Genomic DNA, 12,242 nt, shown 5'->3' on the forward strand with positions numbered 1-12,242 from the left:
CAGAGAGAGAGAGAGAGAGAGAGAGAAAGGGAGAGACAGTGTGTGTATGAGAGAGAGAGAGAGAAGGAGTCTTGGGTCAAACGGTGTTCCGGTAGAAATGGCGTCAAAACGCCGCCGGGAATCGCCTCTCGCGACGAGAATCGAATTGTATAGAAGTCGAAAGCCTGCGAGGCCTCAACTACACACTATCAATGGACTGCATAGAATGTTGCGAATCAAATTACACACGGTGTGGGAAATAGCGAGTACAACTTGCTTGGCTAGCCAATCACTGGCCGATTCATGGGAAAGAAAATCAAATTTTGTTGATGCCGAGTGTGCAACGACATCGTAATGTCACATCGGATAAATCTGCAAAATATTTTCACTTTTAGGCTAGCTTTTCGTCTCTCAGCTCAGATTTTTCAATTAGAGTCTCGATGCTCTATCGATTTTAAACGACTCTGACTTTCCCAAACGACAATCTTAATGACTCTTATGATGTTCAAACGTTCCTGTCCTTTCAATGCCTTCAACTTTCGAATGTCTTTCACTATCAGTAACACGACCTCAATGACCGCTGCGACTATCAAACGATCTTGACTTTCTATGACACGAGCTTGCCGATCTCATGTGGTCCTTGAACGATCTTGACCGTCAATGGCGTAACCTTATTTTTCAACTAGTCTTCTGTGAAAATGAAAGACATTATCATCCCATTATAAGTCTTCGTTAATTTCGAAAAACCATACGAGAACGAGATAGACAGGAAAATAAAGTTCGCGCACGACATTTTAAGATACAGCTTGCAGCTTCGTTCGTGATATATTATCTATAGAATCTATTCGATATGCATATAATTTGATTGTCCGCAGTGATGGACGCGCGCGCTATTTTATTTCGCAGATTTCATTAAATCTCGTCGCATTTTCAGACGTGTTTTGTTCTCTCGCTAACCGGTTTACACATCTGTTAAGCTTGTCATCGATCGAGTTCGAATTTTTGCGATCGTTTCCTCTCGTTCCTTTCTACTTCTATTTTCTATATAACTCGTAAAAATGCTTGCCAATGAAAATGTTTGGCGCGCTAAATCATGTGACACAATATCGTTTCCATTTTATCACGTAGTTTCTTTTCAACGTTTCAAAATTTACATAAATATACATAAATCATCGATAACTATAGTATCAACAAATTCTATGGAAAAGACCAGCAGAATTCTCTGCGTATTATATTTATCATCGAAAAATAACAACCTAAAAGTTAAAGCGTAATTTATTTTATTTATTTATTTATTCATTTATTTGCGCGCGTACAGCTTCATCTGCATATAAACAAATAGACCGGAAGCGAGGAAAAATCAGTTGTTACAAAGGAAACAGAAACAAGTGACGATCGAATAGAAGAAAAAATGGAAAAAATGGTCCGTGTTGTAACAATAATTGTCATCGATAAAATAAATTAGGTTAACAAAGAGTACAGTTACCATGATTTGAGAAATATCGTCATAGATCATACTCGCGTCAATATTGTGAGATTACGATTCTTATTATCATCAAACCCATGTGGGAGTTTACGTGCTAGATGTTGGTTGTATCGGTGTCGTTCTTCGTGAAACGACTCGCAATGTCATGTGCACGAAATGTCCCATGTGACAGAGTGACTGGTGACGAATCATTGCATACGAATGATAACGTGACATTGCTGCATCGACGTGATTACGACTTCGATATGTTGTCGGAATAAACTGGCAACCTGGTTTAAACACGACCTAGTCCTCCTGCCCTGGAAAGGTGTTCGTATCATTGTTGTCTGCGGCCTGTTATCAGCACGAAAGCCAATAGCGAGTCGAGACCGTGAAAACGTGTACTTAATCTATCACGAGCAATGTATTTCCCGATTATATCGTCGGCCAATTTATTACACCTTTCAGATACCCCTGCGTATACAGATGCATAGAAGGCTTTGGCGGATAGTCGATGGAAAATATAAAAATGACGACGGTGATTTGCTTCAACTACGAGATCGAGATTCGCTTTGGTAACTGTTCTCGGCAATTGTCCTTTTCCGAAGATGCTTTAATTACGAGGATAATTAATTACACGCGGTGTTTATAAATACGTAGGTACAGTTAGGAAAATCGATTCTAGATGCGAAGACAATGAAACAAGTGTATAGGTTTTAGACGAGACGTATCTTTAAGATCACCTCCCTATAGAGAAGAAATATTATTATTAGATCAAAGAGGATTTGCGATTAGGCTTTCTTACGGGTTCTTTAACCATCGTCGCATTCTGTACGAGATCTACAAATAATCTTCCTCAGTTCTATCGTTTATTTCAAAATCCTTCCCAATTAATGACATTTCTCTGCTACATAAAAGATATAACTTAGAAGAAACGAAGCTGGCACCCAGCTGGGGGTAGCCACCCATATGCTATATTTATTTTTATTTTATATTTTTTTTTTCACCAATAAGATATAACACTTTACCAAATGTCCATAAGGACAAATTGTAAAAAACCAAAATAAAATAAAAAAAAAAAATTTGATACCAGTGAACACACTCGTGGTTATTTTCTAGTATTTTCTGTTGCGTTAGGATATTGTTAAATATAATGGCATAAAAGATATAACTTAGAAAAAACGAAGTTGACACCCCGCTGGGGGTAGCCACCCATATGCTATATTTATTTTTATTTTATTTTTTTATTACCAATGAGATATAACACTTTACCAAATGTCCATAAGGACAAATTGTAAAAAACCAAAATAAAATAAAAAAAAAAATTTCTCTGCTACGGACATCTTCGATCAAAGCTACATATATTTAAGTAAAAGATTCTCCCACTCTTCCGACAAATTCTATCTTCAACGAATTAAAAACTATTATAAAATAATCACTCGTGTATATGCAAATTCATCATAGGATCAAAGCTATGAAAGACACAGCATACTGTATGGTAATTCCTCTTTCATATTCCTATTCGCTTTGAACTTTTACTTTCGAGCCTAGCCGGCGTACCCTATCGACACGTCCGTGTCCGTTAAATTCCAGGAGGCAAAGAATCCTGTCGCGGACGTTCCGGTTTCCAATAGTACAACGCGGGGTGGCGTCTTCCTCGCAGCGCGGATTGAAGAAACGGATATCGAAACGGAGCGAACTATCTCCTTGGCACGGAACTCGAAAGGAATTCATTCACGCTCGCTGGTCTCCATCGAATCGTGCTATTCCGTCAATTCGAACGGGAAGTCTCTTTGTGCTCGGCTTCATTGTTCGGTCATCGAACGCGTCCAAGTGTCGAAGTGGTCGCCGCCTCGGTCGGGTTACGTGGTATCAGTTATATAGAAACGAGTCGTGGAACTTTGTCGAATAACTTTAACGAGACACAAATAAATAAATCGAAGATCGTTGAACATTTCGAGCTAGTCTTTACTCAGACAGAGATTTATGCTGTTTTCTTTCGCACAGTCTCTTTGTATCGGTTAGAATCTTTCTCGATTTCTTCGTTTGCCTGTGTTTGTTTTTCATTTGATACCAGTTCATAAAAGATATAACTTAGAAAAAACGAAGCTGGCACCCCGCTGGGGATAGTCACCCACATGCTTTATTTATTTTTATTTTATTTTTTTTTCTCCACCAATAAGATATAACACTTTACCAAATGTTCATAAGGACGAATTGTAAAAAACCAAAATAAAATAAAAAAAAAATTTGATACCAGTGAAGACACTCGTGGTTATTTTCTAATATTTTCTGTTGTGTTAGGATATTGTTAAATATAATGGCATAAAAGATATAACTTAGAAAAAACGAAGCTGGCACCCCGCTGGGGGTAGCCACCCACATGCTATATTTATTTTTATTTTATTTTTTTTTTTCACCAATAAGATATAACACTTTACCAAATGTCCATAAGGACCAATTGTAAAAAACCAAAATAAAATAAAAAAAAAAATATAATGGAATAATTTTATAAAGCGTAAGATATATCGCTATAACGAGAAATTAGCTTTTCAAACTTTCGATCGTTTCGTTTATCAAGCGAGGCTTATATTAAAAATTCGTTAATAATACTCTTACTTCGTCGCCGATTGTAGCATCTATTTCTGTGAATTAAGGGGAAGAAAAGTTTGTTACTAGTTCTTCGACAGATACGAAGACTACTCCGAGAGAATTATGGGCACGAGCGAAATCGATCGAGATGATCGGATTGGATACGCCATCGCCGACGATTGATTCTTCTTACTGGCGCACATTATCCAAGTATCCGAAATCGATGCTGTCTTCTGTGAGTTATGTTATTAGACCCGAAGCTATGAAATGTATCTACCGTTTGCGACCGATGGGTCTGAGGGGTCAGATCTATTGTTATCGTTTGAATATTCCTGATTCAAAGGTTGGAACATTGACGGAAGAGCAGGGAAATTTGAAGGTTCAGTGGATTCGCTCGGTAATATGAATTTCTTCAAAAGATGTACTTCATGCATGAGATGTTTAAAATTTATGAAGGTAAAAGCGGAAGAATTTTCAATCTTCGAGGCCTCGTTTCACCCTCTACGTACGAGATCGGTTTGAAAAAAAAAAAAAAAAAGGATCTTGCAATTTGAGACTTTACATTCTTTCACGGAACCGCTCTTTTCTCATATCGCTCCTTATAGATTATTTTACATTATATTAAAGGATCTTTATATAAAAATCGCTTTCGTACTTTGCGGTGTATTTAGATGCAATTCGCTTGGTTTGTAATATGTTCGTTATAGCATTACGTTCCGTGATCCTTGTACAATACCGATTGATACCGTTATTATTACAAATGACGAATCACGCTGTTCTACGATTGCCTAAACCAAAAGTACCGCATCGACGCGTGAAATTTCAAATTTCTTCCGTGTCCATCGCGAGTACGAAACGATCGAAAATCGTCACGTTTCCGGGCCAGCAAATTGCGATCGCACAGTCACCCTTTCAAACGGCGACACGCAGCCATATCGAAAGTAATAGTTGCGCGGTTTAGTTACCGTCATCGCTCGGCTATGACATTTATCGCGACCGAATAAAGCACCAACACTCGTACCTTTCGTTCATTCATCGACATCGACGCAACCATGTCGAGAATTTTTTTTTCACTTCTGCATCGCGTTTACCATCGCCACGCCGGGAAATCGAATCGAAATTAAACGAACACGGCCACGACAAGGACAGGGTAGCGACGCACATATCCCACCCCCTGCCCCATTTTGTTTTACTTTTTTTTCAACTCCTCTTCCCTTCGTTTTTTTGTTCATTTTGTTTCGTCCTACCTTTTGGTTGTTCGTTTGCTTTTTTCTTTCGGCTTGTCCCTCTTTCTCCGTTCGAATCGTCCCTCGTTCACCCTTTTCACTCACGTATGCACGCCTTCCATTACGATCGTTTTCACCAATTTTGTTCGGCCACTCGTATATTTACGAGTAATAGCAGCTCCGAGCTCTGTGTCTCTTTCTCTACTAGTAGATTACATGCCGATCTGCCGATGACACTCTCGCCTTAGGTAGAAATTGTTTGTAGGATCAGCTCGTTTTTCGTGGGATAAAGAGTGGATGCGAGTAACGAGAAAAACCGTGCAGTGTTCAATTAATTCTCTCATCGATTTGTACGCTTTGAAAAATACGCTAGGGAACACGAAGTTTCCTACGCAACGCGATCAATATACACGTTACGATAAAAAGTGCCACTACGTTCCTGTTCATCGGTTAACAATTACAGCTTAAGAAAGTTACTTTAATCCAAAGAGGTAGATAGCATTTCTAATCGTACGATATATTCGGAAATAAATCGCGTAGAGCATTTTACTTCTTTAATAATTCGCAAGAGAACATGGGAAAATATTTTGCGTATTTCCCCAGCAAAAAAAAAATGATAATATCGTCGTTTCTCTCGTAAAAGTTCCTGTCGGATTTGTGTCACGAGCAGCCCACCTTCTAAAATCTTTGACCGAAAGACCCAATGTAAAGCAGTCATCTGTTGGAAAATTTTTCGTGCACCCAATGCAAACAATCTCCCACAGTTGTCCCCTGTTCCGTAGAGAAATCATTCTTTTCGCACAGTTCGAGTAAATTAGTAAAGTTTCTAAGTTTGAACGGCCGCAATTTACCCTACGAGATTGCCGAGGTACAATTCGATATCCTTCGCGACACTGTTTCACTTCCGCCTCCTGCTTCAACCTGTTCGCTCAACATGCAAACTATTCGGAACAACACCAGCTCGACGGAGGTTCTTCGTGGATTCTAGCAGGCAAGCCAGGAAAATGGACGAATTAACATTTAAAGGACGATTTTAGCCGTGTAAAACCTGCCCTTCTTTTTTATCTCTGGCTGTTTTTTCTCTGTGAATATCCAGCGATATTCGTCTCTCTCCGCGAAGATGAGAAGTCCGTAGGAAACACGTGGACCAGAAACTGGTAACACGATGGGTGCACGACGATGGTCGCTGGTACGCGAAGAATAGAGATTTTCCTGATTAGAGGGGCTGATCGGCTGAGCTTTCTTGGAAACGGAGGGCTAATGAAACGTTTGTAATCGTAACTGGGAGGAAACGAGCAGTTTGCGCGACGTGAACGTTCAGCGGTTGAACGCTCGAGGAATCCTCGAGTTTCCAACCGGTCTTGAATAATAAAAGAAAAAAGTTTTCAACGTGAATGTAATGAAGATGCAATGGAGCGAACGGAAACTCAATGCACGTACGACGACGTGGGTGAAACGTATGTTTCTAAATTCAATTAGAGGCGTTGCGTTGCTCTATTATTGCGTAGTCTTTGGAGGGTGTATCGTTGGATGAGTTGAGTACACAGAGATGGGAAAAACTTTGAGTAATTGAAGTCTTTCGCGAAATTATGGGTAATTGTATCATATCGATGAATTTGAAACACAGTTAGCTGTTTGATATTAGAATATACAGTTTTAGGAAATGTCCTTCTTCCTATTTCTATGTAGGGTTAAGCATTTTGAAAAAAATGTCCTTTATTCGCGAAGTTGAGTGTTCGCTATTTCGTAAATACTTAACCTCGTTCATTTTTTAGCGTTGGTTTCCTTATATGCCGTGCATGGTCTTTAAAAGACGTATTATGAGACGAGAAAAATAGTCCGATGACATAATTGAGGTCTTTAATAAAGAATTACCATTAGCTACGAGGCAAAGTGGAAAAGTTGGTTACATTCCCTTAGAGATTTTTATTCGTAGGAGATACCACGATGAAGATTCGTGGCTTCAATGGTTATTACTTTCTTTCTAAAGTTTTATTAACAGGAACATTTCATTTGTTTTCAGTCGTGAAGGGTGCGTCGTCGGTTGGAAGTTGAATCCAAATTGGAAGCCGGCGTAGTGATTCGGTTTTTCTGGGGGCAAAAAAGTGTAACTCCACTGAAACTCATCGCCAATTCAGTGAGGTGTATGGTGATAATATGATATCGCGTTAGACGATCGTAAAATAATACACTTCATTCGAGGATGGGCGCAGGAATATTAAAAAGAGTTATCGGCAGGGAAAACCGTCAACCTGGTCGAGAAATGACAACGCACGTCACAGGGGAATTCTTCGAAACAAGAATAGAAAAATTAACTATAATTGTCAAATTTAAAAATATAGCCATAAATACTGAATATCTCTTCTTAAGGCGAGTGCAACCAATTTTTCTACTCTGCCTCGTATTATTTTTGCAAATTTATTTAGTGTCGAAGTAATTACTTGAAGAAAAACTCTACATTTTTTCTTTCGTATATCCGTGACCTGGAGACCGCTGTTACGAAGAGAATAGAATTTAGTGAAACAAAAAATTGAAAATAAGAAGAGGTCCATATTATTGTGCCCTTCAATACAAATTTTGTTTTGGATTACAAGGTCTAGAAACAAAAAAACAATCAGTTGATTTCTATTGCTGTTTCTTATATATTATTGTGCCCTTCAATGCAAATTTTGTTTTGGATTACAAGGTCTAGAAACAAAAAAACAATCAGTTGATTTCTATTGCTATTTCTTATATATTATTGTGCCCTTCAATGCAAATTTTGTTTTGGATTACAAGGTCTAGAAACAAAAAAACAATCAGTTGATTTCTATTGCTGTTTCTTATATATTATTGTGCCCTTCAATGCAAATTTTGTTTTGGATTACAAGGTCTAGAAACAAAAAAACAATCAGTTGATTTCTATTGCTATTTCTTATATATTATTGTGCCCTTCAATGCAAATTTTGTTTTGGATTATAAGGTTGAGAAACAAAAGAGCTATCAGTAGATTTCCATTGCTATTTCTTATATATTATTATACCCTTCAATGCAAATTTTGTTTTGGATTACAAGGTTGAGAAACAAAAGAGCTATCAGTAGATTTCCATTGCTATTTCTTATATATTATTATACCCTTCAATGCAAATTTTGTTTTGGATTACAAGGTTGAGAAACAAAAGAGCTATCAGTAGATTTCCATTGCTATTTCTTATATATTATTGTACCCTTCAATGCAAATTTTGTTTTGGATTACAAGGTTGAGAAACAAAAGAGCTATCAGTAGATTTCTATTGCTGTTTCTTATATATTATTGTGCCCTTCAATATAGATTTTGTTCTGGATTACAAGGTCTAGAAACGAAAGAGCTATCAGTAGATTTCTATTGCTATTTCTTATATATTATTGTGTCCTTCAATACAAATTTTGTTTTGGATTACAAAGTCTATAAACAAAAAAGCTATCAGTTGATTTCTATTGCTGTTTCTTGTAGGTCCATGTTATTGTGCCCTTCAATACAAATTTTGTATTGGATTACAAGGTTGAGAAACAAAAGAGCTATCAGTTGATTTCTATTGTTGTTTTTTGTAGCCTTCCGCTAAAGCTACAAGGTTAACTTTTTGGTAATGGCCTTTGCCATAAATATATGAAGGTGCTCCCTATCACTCTTGTTCCTGTTGTATTATAAACACAGTAAGAGTGAGGATCTGAATTAACATACACTATACCTGTACTTATTTTAATATAGATTTTTCTATTACAAATTCATCCACTCGTCCCTCTATCAGTCAATCTCAACATTTAGCAAGGAAATTGGAGACAATGGAAACCGTTTCCTTTCTCCAAATAAAAGATCTTTATTCATTAGTGGACCACCTTTAATCTCATCGTTGTGTTTTTTCACACCTTTTCTGAAAAAGATGTATTAACTTTTGATTATACTGTTTAACAATGTCTAATCGAAAAATGCCAGGTACAAGAATCTACAATCAAGCAACTTTTCTCCTTTTTCTTGCGTGCGTTCGAGCGTTCGCTGTACTACGAATAGCCAGGCTCATTTTTCTTACTTAGCGTCGCGAGCTCTCATTCCGCGAAATTAACAAATTTATAAACGCTTCCAAACAAAGTCTCTAAACGAAGCATCCTTTATCTCGCGATATCGTAACTTACGAACTTTTCCCGATTAAATTTCCCTTTCCCCAGGATCATAGTAATCTCTTTCGCGTATTAATCTAGACGCACAAAAAAGTACGAGATCAATCGGTTTATAAAATTTCCGAAAACACCTGGAGAATACTCTTCTTCTTTCTCTTTCGCAATACCGTTCCGACTTCAAGGACATCGTTTCGGAGACTTGGATGGAACACCCAACTTGCATAATCCCCGTAAGTTCATCTTCGCCGGATCTCTCTAACAATTATCCAAAAAGGTACGCTTGTTTTATTTTCTCAATGCAATGAATATTTTACCGTTGCTGTATATCAGATGAAAAGTACAAAAGTTACAGCATGCAACTGTAACATTAGGGGAAAATCTCATCGATAATAGCCTTCGAGGCTCAAAAATGTTTATAATACGCTCATCAACGTCTCGAAGATACTGTTTCCTTTTTACGTGTCGTTTCATGTTATACAAATTCATGGTTCACCTCTTGGACAGAATCAACCTTGCCAATATCGTTTCTAAGATTTCGACGGAACTGAGGCTGCACGTTTCCGGTAGGTCTATCTTAGGTGGATTTCTCTGATAGTCGCGTCCCGCAGGGACGAGAAAATAAATAAATGACGAGCGATTCCCGTGAGCCTGGTGAGCCGGCAAGAAGGAGCGGTTTCGGTGTAGATAGCGCGAGAATTATGGTTCCTCACGGGGGCTGTGATGAAGGTAGGCGGCAGCAGGGGTGCGCGGGGCAATTTTAAGCCCTCCTCTCGGTTTCTGGCCTTATAACTCTGTAATTTTTACCCTCGGAAAAGTTAAGAGTAATTTACTGGCTCCACGTAGGCGTTATTCGACTCGACCCATCCCTCCGTGTACGCCTCTTATGCTGCCCCGTGAAATAGCTACATCGAAGATCCTTGGCCCTTGTTAATTGTCTGCCGTGGATGAGCTTGATCTTCCCGCGAAACTGCTAACCGGCAGGCTACAGATAAATGTTAGTAATATCGTTACGAAAATAGGTAGTTACTTCTTTTCGGAGCCACGGGTAGACGTCCCCAGGGGTCTCATCCCCCAACTCGTTGAATCGTCCTTTCTTTGTTTGTCGGTAATAATGGGCGAAAGAACTTGGAAACGAGCTGATGAAAACGAGTTTCTCTTGTACGAACAATGGGTCGGAACAAACGAAAGTGGTTGTGTTATAGAAATTAAGCTCCATATATCTTCTTCGTATTGTACGTATTAACGTTGAGAAATGTGATATTCGTTTTCATGAAAATTGCATTAAATACCTGTACGTTAAAGTTTCCTCTGAAACCATGTGACTCTCTTGCAGATTCGTTGACAATTCGTTCTTCTGTACACGTAATGTACGACGAATTAAAATATTATCCGCGAAGCGTTGTTTCGTAGATAGCTTTTAATAATTAAAACATTTATTTATCTACAATAAGTATGAAGTTGCTCGTAGGACCAATCGGATAGGAACTAAATACATTTCTATTTCCTGTTTCCCTCGGTTTACCTAGAAACTTCAAGTTCGTACGATTACCCTGTCAGCGTGGAAACGCAAGTCGAAGCAACCGAAGATACCCGCAAGATGGTCGATCACGAGCAATTCGAGATATTGCGGGATGGTGTGTACGTGTTCGAGAATGCTACCGATCTGTGTGTACTCGACGGAGAAACGGGCCACGAAGGGGCCAGCATGCATCGAATCCCGGTAGCATTATTTAGCCGGGAAAAGTGCTGCCGACGCCATTAATCCGATTGGACGAACCTTCACCCTTAGGCCTTAGGGATCCATTATGTATTAGGAGGATCGGCTTGCTCAGTAGCCGGTAAGATTAAAGTTGGAACGGGCAAGGAAATGCGCTGCTTCAACACCGAAAATCCCGAACATAATTTCCCCCGGTAGAGATTTTAATCCTTTAAGAAAATAAGGAATCTCGGTAGCCACGTAGCGACTTTGTGGATCCATATATTGATATAAATTATGAGCAGGAATTTTGATGGTAGAGAATCGCAACAGTTAGGAGAATAAATCGCGTGAATTTTTTCATCGAATAAAATTTCTACGTTTAGAATTACGTTATATTGTAAGGATAATAACATGTATAATTCATTGAGAAAGGAAAGATTTCTTGAATGCGACAGATTCGACAACTATGTTTACGAAATTAACATTTTTCTTTTTTTCAATTTTCGTGGACCAACTAACTTTAGAACGTAGATAACGTTAGAACGGAATATTTCTCTGTGTCCAAAGTCGCGCTTCTCTAACTTCTGTTCGCTCCTTAAAAAGTTGATATTTCGTGGACACGCGAGGGTGGAAAGCTGTTTCGTGGATATTTCACGAGGCAAATGCCGTGACTTATTTTACGGCACGAAAGAAGCAAACGAACGTGAATTTCTGGTGGGCCGACATTCTTTCTTTCCTACTGCTTCTCTACGTTGAAACCTTTTCGTGGTAAAAGCAAAGAAACGCACGCCTGCTTGCGCAACCACGTCTTTTTGAGGTTTCGTCTCTATTAGCATGATCGTAACTGCGTATCGAGTTGCCTCGTTTTCGTGCTCCGTTCTCACCCTACCAACTCTACGAAATAATAATTTGGCAATTTATTTAAATACATTTGTTCGCATAAAATGTTAGAAATATCTTCCGAAATATGTAGCGGTCGATTTAAATTTTGTCTCTTTAAGTTTAACATCTGCTTTCAATTCTGCCTGCAAATTGTTCCGTATAAAAATGACGTTGACTATTTTTGGTCGCTACGTGGGAAGAATGTGGCGCGATCAAAGGTTAAACGAAGCGTGCTGGAGGAAAGAAAACTTTTAAAAATAAGAAA

This window comes from Bombus pascuorum, chromosome 9 (assembly GCF_905332965.1).
Source record: "Bombus pascuorum chromosome 9, iyBomPasc1.1, whole genome shotgun sequence".
NCBI classification, from domain to species: domain Eukaryota; kingdom Metazoa; phylum Arthropoda; class Insecta; order Hymenoptera; family Apidae; genus Bombus; species Bombus pascuorum.